Raw genomic sequence first — 12,438 nt, forward strand, 5'->3', positions numbered from 1 at the left:
CTGTGCCCATTTTTAAATACTCAGCAGTAAAGCCTGGACCTAACCCAGGAGCTCAGACCTCCAGTGTTCCTTTGCTCCAGGCTGAGCTTTCCCAGCTCCCTCAGGGATTCTCCAGCCCCTTCCCAGCTCCCTCAGGGATTCTCCAGCCCCTTCCCAGCTCCCTCAGGGATTCTCCAGCCCCTTCCCAGCTCCCTCAGGGATTCTCCAGCCCCTTCCCAGCTCCCTCAGGGATTCTCCAGCCCCTTCCCAGCCCTGGACACGCTGCAGCCCCTCAGGGTCTCACCATGAAGGGCTGACCCAATCCAGGGGCCATCGGGCTCTTTCCCACCTGGCCACCCCTGGGCTCTGGTCCAGCTCCTGTCACCAGCAGCATCCCCAGGACTTTTCCCAGCTTTCCAGCCCCTCTTTCCCAGCCTGGAGCATTCCAGGGGTTGTCACCCAGTGCAGCCCTTGGCCCTGTTGGATCCCAGCTGGCCACGTCCCCCTGCAGAGCTTCCTCCACCTCCACTCCCACCCAAAACATGGACAAACCCTGCCTGGGCTGGTGAGCAGCCCATGGACACCCCTGGCAGGGATTTATTCCCAAAATCCACACAGGTGGCAAAGGCCTGTTCCCTGGGATTTGCTCTGGTGGGAGCTGGGCACATTTCCCTCGGCTCAGTCCCGTTGCCATCAGTGCATTACTACACCCTCCTGGCACTGCTCGCTCTCAGAACGTAGAGCCAGGCTAAAATTAGAGGTGTTGCGAGTGCGTTATCAGGGGAAAAAAAGAAAATTGGCTGAAAAGAATGGATCTGAGCTAATTCTGGATAGGGCTGGTTGTGTTTCCTGTCAGGGAGATTGCTCAGCACCGAGAACTGGCTCTGCTGGGGGAGCCTCTCCTGAGAAAACATTTGGTATTTCAGTATTCCTCTCATTCCACCTCAGGAAGAGAACAGGAATTCAGCAAACAGAGAGTGGGCACTCAGAAAACAGAGAGCAGGTATTCCTTCCTGTTCTCACTTCATGGGCAGGCAAATCTCTCAGTCTATCCAAATCTGCTCTGCTGAAATGAAGAACTTTTTAAAAGTCTATTTAAATCAAATAACCTCCTCTTGCATGAAGGTCATTTTTAACAACAAGCTCTAACAATTTTAGAACAGCATCTCCCCTTTTGCAGCCAGGGAATATTTATTTTAAAAATCTGTTGGCTAAAAATTGAATAGTTGAAATTGATAGGAAGGAGACCAGCTGATAATAGTGTACAGTGACCTAGAAAAAATTCAAATTACTGCCATTTTTGTCCATAGCTTACAGGCAACTGAAGTACAAGAACTTGACAAAGTTGAACTGCACACAAAGAATTCAAAGCCTACTCAGAGCAAATGGCACTGCAGGGGTGCTGAGGATGCTGGAGCTGCACTGAAGGGTGGCTGATGGAGAAGAGCTGTCAGAGCCTGCTCTGCCCCCAGACACTCAACTTCCCCAGAACTGCTCCTTTAAAAATACATTTTGAAATTAAATTCCACAGAACTGAGCAGATTCCACAGCTCCAACTGCACAAGGCTCCACTGCAGCTGCATGAGAACCAGGAATATGGCAGGAAGATCATGGAATCTTGGAATGGGTTCAGAGAGAACTTCAAACCCACCCAGAGCCACCCCAGCCATGGCAGGGACAGCTCCCACTGTCCCAGGCTGCTCCAAACCCATCCAGCCTGGCCTTGGGCACTGCCAGGGATCCAGGGACAGCCCCAGCTGCTCTGGGAATTCTATTCCAGGGCCTCCCCATCTTCCCAGCCAGGAATTTCTTCCCAATATCCATCTAAATCTATCCATTTCCAGCTTAAAGCCATTCCCTGTGTCCTGTCCCTGCATCCCTTGTCCCCAGTCCCTCTCCAGCTCTCCTGGAGCCTCTTCAGGCCCTGCAAGGGGCTCTGAGCTCTCCCTGGATCCTTTTCCAGGGGAACATTCCCAGCTCTCCCAGCCTGGCTCCATCCCTCTGATCATCCTGGTGCCTCCTCTGGAGCTGCTCCAACAGCCCCACGTCCTTCCTGTGCTGGGGAGTGGAATCATCAGGCAGTGTAATCAGATCTAATTAAAGTCTACCTGATTTCCATCCCTGGGGAAGGGGGGGTGAGGAAGAGGAGGCTCCAAAGCCCTCTTGATCTCCTGGCACAGCTGATCTGGGCCCTGCCTGGCTGCTCCTGCTCCTTCCTGGGCCAGGAGGGAGCACAAGGATGGGAGGGGAGCCCCGGGATGGGAGGGAGGGAGGGAGGGAGGGAGGATGGGAGGAAGGGAGGATGGGAGGGAGGGAGGATGGGAGGGAGGATGGGAGGGAGGGAGGGAGGGAAGCCCCGGGAAGCTCTTCCCTCGCTGCCATTTCCCAGCAGGACAGAGCCCAGCCCATCCCAAGGCCCAGTTTTAGTGGCACCTGCCCTGGAACTCAGCCAGGGCACAGCTCAGCTTCCCGAGCCAGCCCAAAGGGGATGGGGGAGCCCAGCCCACCCCCCTCAGCCCATCTGTTCCAAGCTGGGCTTTCTTTTGCTTTCAGGTCTTTTGGATCAGTTTTGGGTTGGTATTTGTCTCGGTTTTTGTCTCGAGCTTCTGCTCTGATCCCAGCCTGTGCACACAGCCTGCCCATGACTTGTGGATCTCAAGGACATTTCAATTACCTTTCCCCACAGCCTTTGGCTACTTCCCAGACTCCCAGGAAGGATTTCACAGCATTCCAGAGAGGGAATTTGGCCGGGATCAGGAGCTCAGGGATCTCACACAGCAGCTCCAGCCTCAGTCTGCTCCTGAGCATCAGTACTCTCCCTGAGTCGGCAGGCTCCCAAACAAGATATTTTTGGAATTTAAACCTCTGCCAACAGAAATCTGGAATGATCCATTCCTTGTAACAGAGCCTAAACCACCTTTTCACAAACAACAACTTTCAGTTTATAAAATGATACCCAAGCACTCAAAGAGCTCCTGAGTTCTCCTGGAACAAAATAACGCTCACCTCATTTTACCCCATGGGGATAAAGCAGCACTAATCCACCAAACTCAGGGAAATTTTAGATTCCAAAGCCTGGGAAAAGCAGCACTGCTACGCCACACAAATATTGATGCCACGGTACCGATGCCCTGCCATGAAAACTGCATGAAGGTTTCTCGGCATCCGCCTGCTGTCAGTCAGCTGCATCCCACAAACCCAGCCCTTCCCACTCCTCCAGCTGCTCCTGGGAAGAACTTTGGGGGATTAGGAAAACAACACCACCACCGTGTGGCCGGGAGCAAGGAGAGAAGGCAGGGAAGGAGGGCTGGCTCCCATCCCTCCCATCCTGCAGCAGATTCCCAAGGCTCCTGTGGAATCCGAGGAGAAATGCAGGGAGCTGAACATCAGGACCTGCTCTCGCCTCCCGGCTTGCCCTGGAGCTGGTCCCAACCCTCCTGCTCCAGGTGTTGCTGGATTCAGACCCATGGATATCCTGCAAAGGTGTGGCTTTGGGGAAAGGGGGAAGCTCCGGTGCCAAACAAACCCCAGGGGAATTGTTAGGCAGGAGCAGGGATGGGTTGTGCCCCTGGGGATGCAGAATTCCAGACTGGTTTGGGTTGGGAGGGACCTTAAATCCCATCCCATGGCAGGGACAGCTCGCACTGCCCCAGGCTGCTCCAGCCCGGCCTTGGGCACTGCCAGGGATCCAGGGACAGCCACAGATTTCCCTCTGGGAATTCAATTCCAGAGCCCCCCACTGACCCAGCCAGGAATTCTTTCCCCTGGCAGTGGGAGCCATTCCCTGTGTCCTGGCACTCTCTGCCCTCTTCCTTCTTTTTAAAGCTCTGGTTGGTTTGGATTTTGCTCCCCTTTTCCCAGGTAAAACCAGAGTATTCCCAAAGCTTTCCCTCCAACTGCATTCCACGGGCAGGATGGGATGCACAGCTCACAGCCAGGGAATAAGGGAAGCAATTAGAAAATTAAACTTCCCAGACATCTGCAGGAATCTGCAGCATTTGCAAAGAACATGGACTATTCCCAAGAACAAAGTGCTTCGTGTTTCCATTCTCCTCCTGCTTTTCCAAGCTGTTTGGATCTTCCAAGCCTTTTGAGCAGCTCAGGAGAAAACCGAATTTCCATTTTTTTCCTACTAATGCAGCTTCAGCCACAGAACAGCAGTGGAAACAGCAGCGGGAACATCCTCAGTGTTCTGTGAATGCAAAACCTGCTCATTCCAGCTGGAGCCTGTTAGGCACTGGAGGAAATCTAGGAAAATCCTGGGAAAAAAAATCTCAGTAACTATTCAGTTGCATTTCCTAGTGAGCAAGCCAGCTCCTCCCTGCCAGCATTCCCGGTGTTTAACATTCCTGACAGCTGCCACCTTCCACTCCAGGAACATCTGCAGCCCAGAAACTTGCAAAGAACAAGTGAAGCCCCAAACCCATGGAGATAAAAGCCTGGAAAGAGGGACAATATTCCCATTTCCTCCCTGCTCCCCAAGAGCAGCACAATCCAACCCCACCCCAGCGCCTCATCCTGAGAGCCAGGAATTGGGAGCCCACACTCCACATTCCAACGTGATCCCATCCTTTCAGCAAGGGGCTCCCAATTGCTGCCCTCTGGAACATTTCAATGGATTTTTGTCCCTGTGGATAGCACAGAGGAACGGTTTAGTGACAAAATGTTTGGAGTGAACCAATTGAGAGGAGAGCAAGGCAAATGAGGCTGGAGTGGAGCAGCAGCTGCTCCGCTTTTGGGGAATAATGGAGCTGATGAACTCGTTTGGGAGGGAACTGGGCACAGCTGCAGCTCCTGGGAAAAACAACGGCACAAAAAGCTCATTTCTCCAGCCCAGCTCCTCAAAACTGCTCAGAGTGGGGCTTCTTTGGGGTTTTATTTTTCATTAACTACTTTGGGGGACAGGGAGAAAACTCCATCTGTAGGAGCTGCCTGTTAAGGGCCTAGGGCAGAGGCAGAAAAGCAGTTTTTCCTAAAAGTACAGCAGTAATGGTATTGAATCCTATAAAACCACATCAAACAGACAACTTAAAGGCCAATTTTCTGAAGTACCACAGACCAAAACCCTCTGCAGCCTGAGTATGGATTTTAAATAATCAGAGCAAAGTTTAATTCGCTGTTACCACAATTTGCACCTTCCCTTCTAAAGGATGTCTCAAGGGTGGATGTCCCACAGTCCCAGAGTCACATCCTATTTATCCCAACTCCCAGGAAAAAATCTGATTAATCCCCATGGGGTTGGCTGGTTTCCCTCTATTATTTTTCCTTGGAAAGTCAAAAGATGCCTCAGAATTCCTGGATGGATAATTGAGGCATTTCCAGCTTTTCATTCCATCCTGAACTTTCTAAGGGCAAAAACCTCAGCACAGGCAGGGACAGCAACAGGCACTGAGGAGTCCATAAAATATCCAAATAACAACTTTTTAAATATAAAAATTGTAACTGGAACTATTCATAAATGTGGTTAAAGATCCAGGGAATTTCCTGCTGTTTGGTCCAGGGGCAGGATCCCACACCACAGAAGGAAGTGCTCCCAATACAGTGAATATTCAGCTCTAAGAGCCCTCCAAGCCAGCAAAAAGCAACCTCAGCTGAATCTCTTCACTACACCGCACTTAAGATCCACTATTTAATTAAACCTCAAACCAAATGACTCGAGGGGGGAAGCACAAGTTAATGAACATATCATGACACAGAACATAAAAACCCTGAGACAGGGGCATGAATAATAAACCAAAGGCAAAGCAAGAGGGCTCTCATTTAGGATTGGCTCAAGGACCTGGATTAATTAGGAGTGTTTGAAGCCAGGACTGCTCATGTCTCTCCCCCCAGGAACACAGACACTTAGCTCAGATCAATATTAGCCTCAGGTAGAGCAGCTCAAATCCATATTTTCTGTCCTTTTTGTGCTCAGCACCTTTGAATCCCATGGCAAATAAACCAGGTTTTCATCAAACCTCCATCCACCAGGATGGTTGCAAGCAGAGGTTGTTAATTATAGATTAAACATTCCTGCAAGAGTTTGAAACCAACCCAAATCAAGCAAGCTCAGGATTTCTGAGTATCCAAAGATCACACAGCTTCACACACATTTTAATTGTTGGAATAGATTGAGCACCACGTGAATTTTCCCTTGCAAAATGTGCACATCACCCCAGAGTAAATTAACATTTGTGTCACACCTACTACAGCTCCATATCTTGTTACACACAATTCTCTCGTCCCCTTGAGAGGACTTTTTTACTCTTATATCCAATAACAATAAATAACAGGCTGTAAATTGATAATTATTTCTACACAAAATGTTCCAAACATCCCTCTTCAGCATATTTATTCAGCTCAAAATTTACACTCTAATAAGTAACAAAAGGCAGATAAATTCAAAGGTTAAGGGATTTACAGCCATAAAAATTGATATATTAATGATGACCTCAAGGTTTTTCTTTATGATTTTACAAACCAGCTGCACATGGACATGGCTTTAGAAAAAACTATAGAAGAGCTACTGAGAAATTTGTAGGAGAGGAGCAGAACTAAGACCAATGAGTGAATTAAAGAATATTTCCCTACCTGGCATCACAGTGGGTTTGTACTGTGGGGGTCACTCCTCGGAGGGCTCTGTCAGAGCACCCACAGAGAGAGAAAATTCCCTTTTTCTCCTTTATTTCTATTCCCCAGTGCCCTGCCCTGTGCAGTGACCCGGGTTAAGGGCAGAGGGGGATGAAGGGGCAGCTCGGGGGGTTCTCGATGTCCCAGCAGGGCAGGAGGAGGGGCTGGGAATGCCCTGATCAGAAGGAAAACTCAGTGGGAAAAGGAGTCAGGTGGAAATGGGAAAAGGAGTCAGGTGGAAATGGGAAAAGGAGTCAGGTGTAGATGGGAAAAGGAGTCAGGTGGAAATGGGAAAAGGTGTCAGGTGTAAGTGGGAAAAGGAGTCAGGTGTAAATGGGAAAAGGAGTCAGGTGCAAATGGGAAAAGGAGTCAGGTGTAGATGGGAAAAGGAGTCAGGTGCAAATGGGAAAAGGAATCAGGTGCAAGTAGGAAAAGGAGTCAGGTGTAAGTGGGAACAGGAGTCAGGTGGAAATGGGAACAGGAATCAGGTGGAAATGGGAAAAGGAGTCAGGTGGAAATGGGACAAGGAATCAGGTGGAAATGGGAAAAGGAATCAGGTGTAGATGGGAACAGGAATCAGGTGCAAGTAGGAAAAGGAGTCAGGTGTAAGTGGGAAAAGGAATCAGGTGTAAGTAGGAAAAGGAATCAGGTGTAAATGGGAAAAGGAATCAGGTGGAAATGGGAAAAGGAATCAGGTGCAAGTAGGAAAAGGAGTCAGGTGGAAATGGGAAAAGGAGTCAGGTGGAAATGGGAAAAGGAATCAGGTGTAGATGGGAAAAGGAGTCAGGTGTAAGTGGGAAAAGGAATCAGGTGTAGATGGGAAAAGGAATCAGGTGTAAATGGGAACAGGAATCAGGTGTAAGTAGGAAAAGGAATCAGGTGTAGATGGGAAAAGGAGTCAGGTGGAAATGGGAAAAGGAGTCAGGTGTAGATGGGAAAAGGAGTCAGGTGGAAATGGGAAAAGGAATCAGGTGTAAGTAGGAAAAGGAATCAGGTGTAGATGGGAAAAGGAGTCAGGTGGAAATGGGAAAAGGAGTCAGGTGTAGATGGGAAAAGGAGTCAGGTGGAAATGGGAAAAGGAGTCAGGTGTAGATGGGAACAGGAATCAGGTGTAAATGGGAAAAGGAATCAGGTGTAGATGGGAAAAGGAGTCAGGTGTAAGTGGGAAAAGGAATCAGGTGCAAATGGGAAAAGGAGTCAGGTGTAAGTGGAACAAGGAGCGGCTCCATCCCTGCAATATGCACTTTCTGATAGAATTCGCGTGTGTAATGCACAAAAGCTAACTCGAGCACAATGCAGAAAAACCTTGAGCAAGCGAAGGATTGCCACAAGGACGAGAGAGAGCTCAGGAGTGTTTGAAAAAGGACAAAGGGGGCGCCAGGAGAGAAACAGATCCACCCAGAAGAGACGAGGCACGAATGGTTCTGTGATCAGCTCGTGATACCCATTGTGTTGACCGTGCATCTTAATATCGGCCTCCCGAAAGGGAAAAAAAAACACCCAGAAACCACTCAGACTCCATCCCTTCCTGGCAAAATCCCAGAAAAATTCTAAATTTCAAGGACCGCTTCCCGAAAATCCACTCAGACCTAATCCCCTCCCCAGAAAACCTCATCAGCAGTTCAACATCTAAATTCTGAATATGTAACAACACATCACGGAGAAAAAAATGAGACTGCATGGCCTCAGGCCGAAAAAAAATGTATAAAAAAATGTAAAAAACCCAACAGACAGTGGGTGAACTTGGGGGAATCAGTGCAGCAGAGACTGGATCAGGGTTCACCCAGCCCCAACCCCAGGCTCGGAGTTTGCCTTTAGTTGTGGCTGTCCAGAAAAAAAAAAAAAAAAATTTAAAAATTTATTAATAAAAATTTATTTTTGATAAAGTTGGATTGAAAATTATTATTGATAAAATTGGATTGATTTTATTTCTAACAATCCCCACGCCAGGGAAAGGGAATAACTCAGCTGGAGGGGGAGAGGTGCAGAATTCCTTTGAGGAGTTCTCAGCTGCCCCTGCCACACCAACCCTCCCAAAATCTGTCACTGCCACAGTCCCTCCAGCTCCAGAAAGCACCGAATCAGCTGAAACGGTTCGAGCTGGTAAATTCCACAGAATTGTTTTGCTAAGGAAAAAAAAAACCCTCTTTATTGTAATGAAGTGCTTGTGATTGCTGCAGTTTGGCTCCAGTGTGCATTTCCCCCACCCAGGCACATCCAGCCCGGATTGGGTTCTTTGGCTACAAAATGTTGCTCTTCTGAAGCCTGCAGCAAACATAAAAAAACCTAAAATCCAGCCCTTACTCTTTAACACCCTGAAAAAAAAAAAAAAATAATGATGCATAATGTTGTTTGGGGAAGGGATTGTTGAAATGCACAGCTGAGCTCTTCCCTCGCTCTCTCAGCACCACAAGCAGAGCTGTGAGTTGAGGACTCTCATCTTTCAGCTCCTGCACATTCTGGAGCTGCTTGTTTCATCTCACTCCATATCAGACAATTTGCTTTGCCTGCGAGTGGAGAAGCTGCTGCCCAAAAAATCCCAATTTAAAGAGATGAGCACGAAGGAGCTTTGTGAGCGGTGCCCCAGCATGGGTGGATACCTGGGCTGCTGTTTGTACACCGAGAACAGATGGGAGAAAGTCTGGAGCACAAGGAGAACCCACTGTACAGCCAGAAAAACTGGCTCTAAGAGTATTTTTGGGGTGCTCTCAGCCATTTTTAAGGCTGCCTATGCTTCTTGTTGGTTGCATCTCTTCATGGCTCTACAGCGATAAAAATCCACAACTCCTGCCCCTGGAGTTATTTCCTTAAAGCTGGGAAAGAGCAGGAGGAGACTTGAAATTCAGCTGTAACAGCAGAGAGAATTCCAGTTCTTGTCCTCTTGGAAATTCCCTAAAAGCCTCGAGGCTGCAGCAGGATCATGCTGCTTACAGGAAAATGAGGATAAGGAATTGTTTAGGTTGGAAAAGCCCTCTGAGCCCTTCCAACCATTCCCAGCACTGCCCCAGGTGCCACATCCACAGAGATTTTCAATCCTCCGGGGGTAGGGGCTCCTGTTCCAACGTGTGACCACTCTTCCCATGAGGAAATTTTCCCAATATCTGACCTAAACCTCGCCGGGACCCCCTTGTTACACACAGAATGCTGTCCCCCAAAAGGGACCAAACACATTTACTGCCTGGTGGAAAATGCAATTTTTGGGTGCGATTTTCCAGCAGAAATGAGCCCCAAATCTGCATCTGAGCCCATTTCCCCAGATGTGAGGGGAGCCTGCAGTGCCCCAAGGCCAAAGAGTGCTGGGAAGGGCTGAGGCTCAGCACAAACCCCTCCCCAGACCCCAACCCCATGGCCAGGACGGGACCCCACAGAAATGAATCCCAAAGTGGGAGCAGCCCCTGGGCAGCCACTGCTGCACAGAGACACAAAACTGGCTGGAAATGCTCTTTGCTCTTTGCCAGACTGCGTGGATGACAATAATTAACATTACTGTTATGCAGTTTTGAAGAGAGAACTTCACCTAAATCACAGAATGAAGGCTCGGGACCTAAAGGATCACCTTGTCCCCATCCTTTCATTCTCCATGGAACCCAAACACCAAAATCCTTACACAGCTACTGCAGCCTGGGATGCTCGAGAATCTTCACTGCAAAACTGATTCTTGTCTTTTGTTGCATAAAGTCAGCCCCTGTCCTGAAAAAACCCCACCCTGGCATCAGGGACAAGTGACAGAAAGCCCCTGGAGAAAACTCAATCAGCTTTTTGATGAGACATGGCAGAAACCCTGCCATGAGCCATTAGCTTGGTGACACGTTCTCACTGAAGGCACAAGTCAGGCAGTTTGGCTCTACGTGCACAGATGAAATCGGAATTATGAAACACTTTGAGAGGGAATAAAATCTTCCTCTGACAAAGAATTTCCTTGATTGTGTCACAGGCTGAATTAAGTAAATTTCTCTCATCAGCCTTATAAATGACATAATTACATAAATGTATCTCGTCAGGTTTGTAATTATCTGCATGAAGAATTCCAGGCCAGGTTGGATGGGGCTTGGAGAATCCTAGGATAGTGGGAGGTGTCCCTGCCTCCCTCTCTTGCCAAGAGATGCCAAGGCATAGTCGTGTCTGCCAGTAATAATTTGAAGTTGAAATATAATCACACACAATATATATGATAAATAACGCCAGATGTAATAAATTATGGTTGTATTAAAAATTCGGAGTATATAAGAAAGATATGTTTTGTAGAAACAAAACAAAATATAAAGCATGGAAAAGCCTCTCCCCCCAAGTGGGATGAGGCTTTCTGCCGAGGGGTTGCTGATTACCAGCAACGCCCAAGATAACTAACCAAAACCGGCCCATCAACCCAAACAAACACACAGGACACAGACCATCAGGAAAACAATGACACTGGCTCGGGAAATTATCTACCTCCGGATCCAAGCAACGCCCTGCGGATTCCAGTGGGTAGAGAAACTGATCAATCGAAAAAGACAAGTTCCAAAAGAAAAGCTTCGCCAGACTCAAACATCTCTGTGTCGAAGAAGCAATCAGGGAAAACAAAGGAGGAAACCCGGCCAAGATATTCATCGGCACCAACCCGGATTCCACCACCCTGTCATGAAAAACTTAACTTTGCAACACACAGAGTCTCCTTTGCATGAGAGGAGACTCTGGCCGGACACAAAAATAATATCATCATTCTAGGGCAGGAAATCCATTCACTGGACAATCAAGGACACTTGGTGAATGGAACTTGCCTGGAATTTTGGCCTGAGGACTTAAAAATCCTATAAAACCCCAATCCTGAGGCTGCTCAGACGTGGATTTGGGAAACCTATACCTCCGGTGTAGACCCCTGTCCACCCAGCGCTGCGCTGTTCTTTTTATTGTGGGTTTTTATCGCTGTTTCTGTTTATTATTGTTTATTAATAAATTTCTCTTTGATTTTATCCCAAAATTGCCTTTGCATTTATAACAGATTGGTGCCGTGACTCGGATCGGAAAAACTGTGGGAGAACCTCGCTATCCAGGGGGGTACCCCCGCTGATTTCAGCGGCCTGGGAAGCCGAGAACCTCCGCAGTTCACTCCGACACCCGAACCAAATTTAGGCTGAGGTAAAAACCACAATAAAAGAGAAATACGGATCCAGGAAGAGCTCGGGAAAAGAAGCCGCGGCTTGGTAGCTCATAAAAAGTCAGTTGTGCACGAAGACATCCTCGCAGGAAAATTGCTGTAAGTACTGCAAGGTTGAGCGGAGTGATTGGGCAAGCGTGTGTGAGACGTGATCTGATCACGGAGCGAGAGCGGACTCCAAAGCCGCGGTTCCATCCTCCCGCGAGGGAATTGGCCGGCCACGGAGGAAGCGAGTCGGGGTGAGAGGACTCTCTCTACACGTTTGTAAAGCCTGGGGCCAAAGGGGTGCTCTGGGGGACTGGTCACGAAGGGCTGGAAGAGGAAGAGGACGTCCAGTAGAGCTCGGGAATGAGTAAACTCTTCTAGCAATCAGGACCCAGGAGAGGTCCGGAGGAGAGATCAAAGCGCTAAGAAAAACCCCGGAACAGCAATCCGAGAAGGTGAGTATTAGCAGACTTTTTGACTCTCAAACTACAAACACAACGCAGAATACTAGGTAAGACTTTTGTTTTTTTCCTTCACCATGGGACAGAAAAAGAGTAAAGTGCAAAAACCAGTAGACACGAGAAACCCTTCCATAGAAACGAAGGAATTGTTAGACATCCCACCAGAAAGTCCTTTGGGTTGGTTGTTAAAAGAGTGGGAAAATTGCCCTGAAAGGAAAAGGAAGTCCAAGGCAAAAATGATCTACTATTGTGCCGAGGTTTGGGGTG

This window comes from Poecile atricapillus, chromosome 7 (assembly GCF_030490865.1).
Source record: "Poecile atricapillus isolate bPoeAtr1 chromosome 7, bPoeAtr1.hap1, whole genome shotgun sequence".
In the NCBI taxonomy this organism is placed as follows: domain Eukaryota; kingdom Metazoa; phylum Chordata; class Aves; order Passeriformes; family Paridae; genus Poecile; species Poecile atricapillus.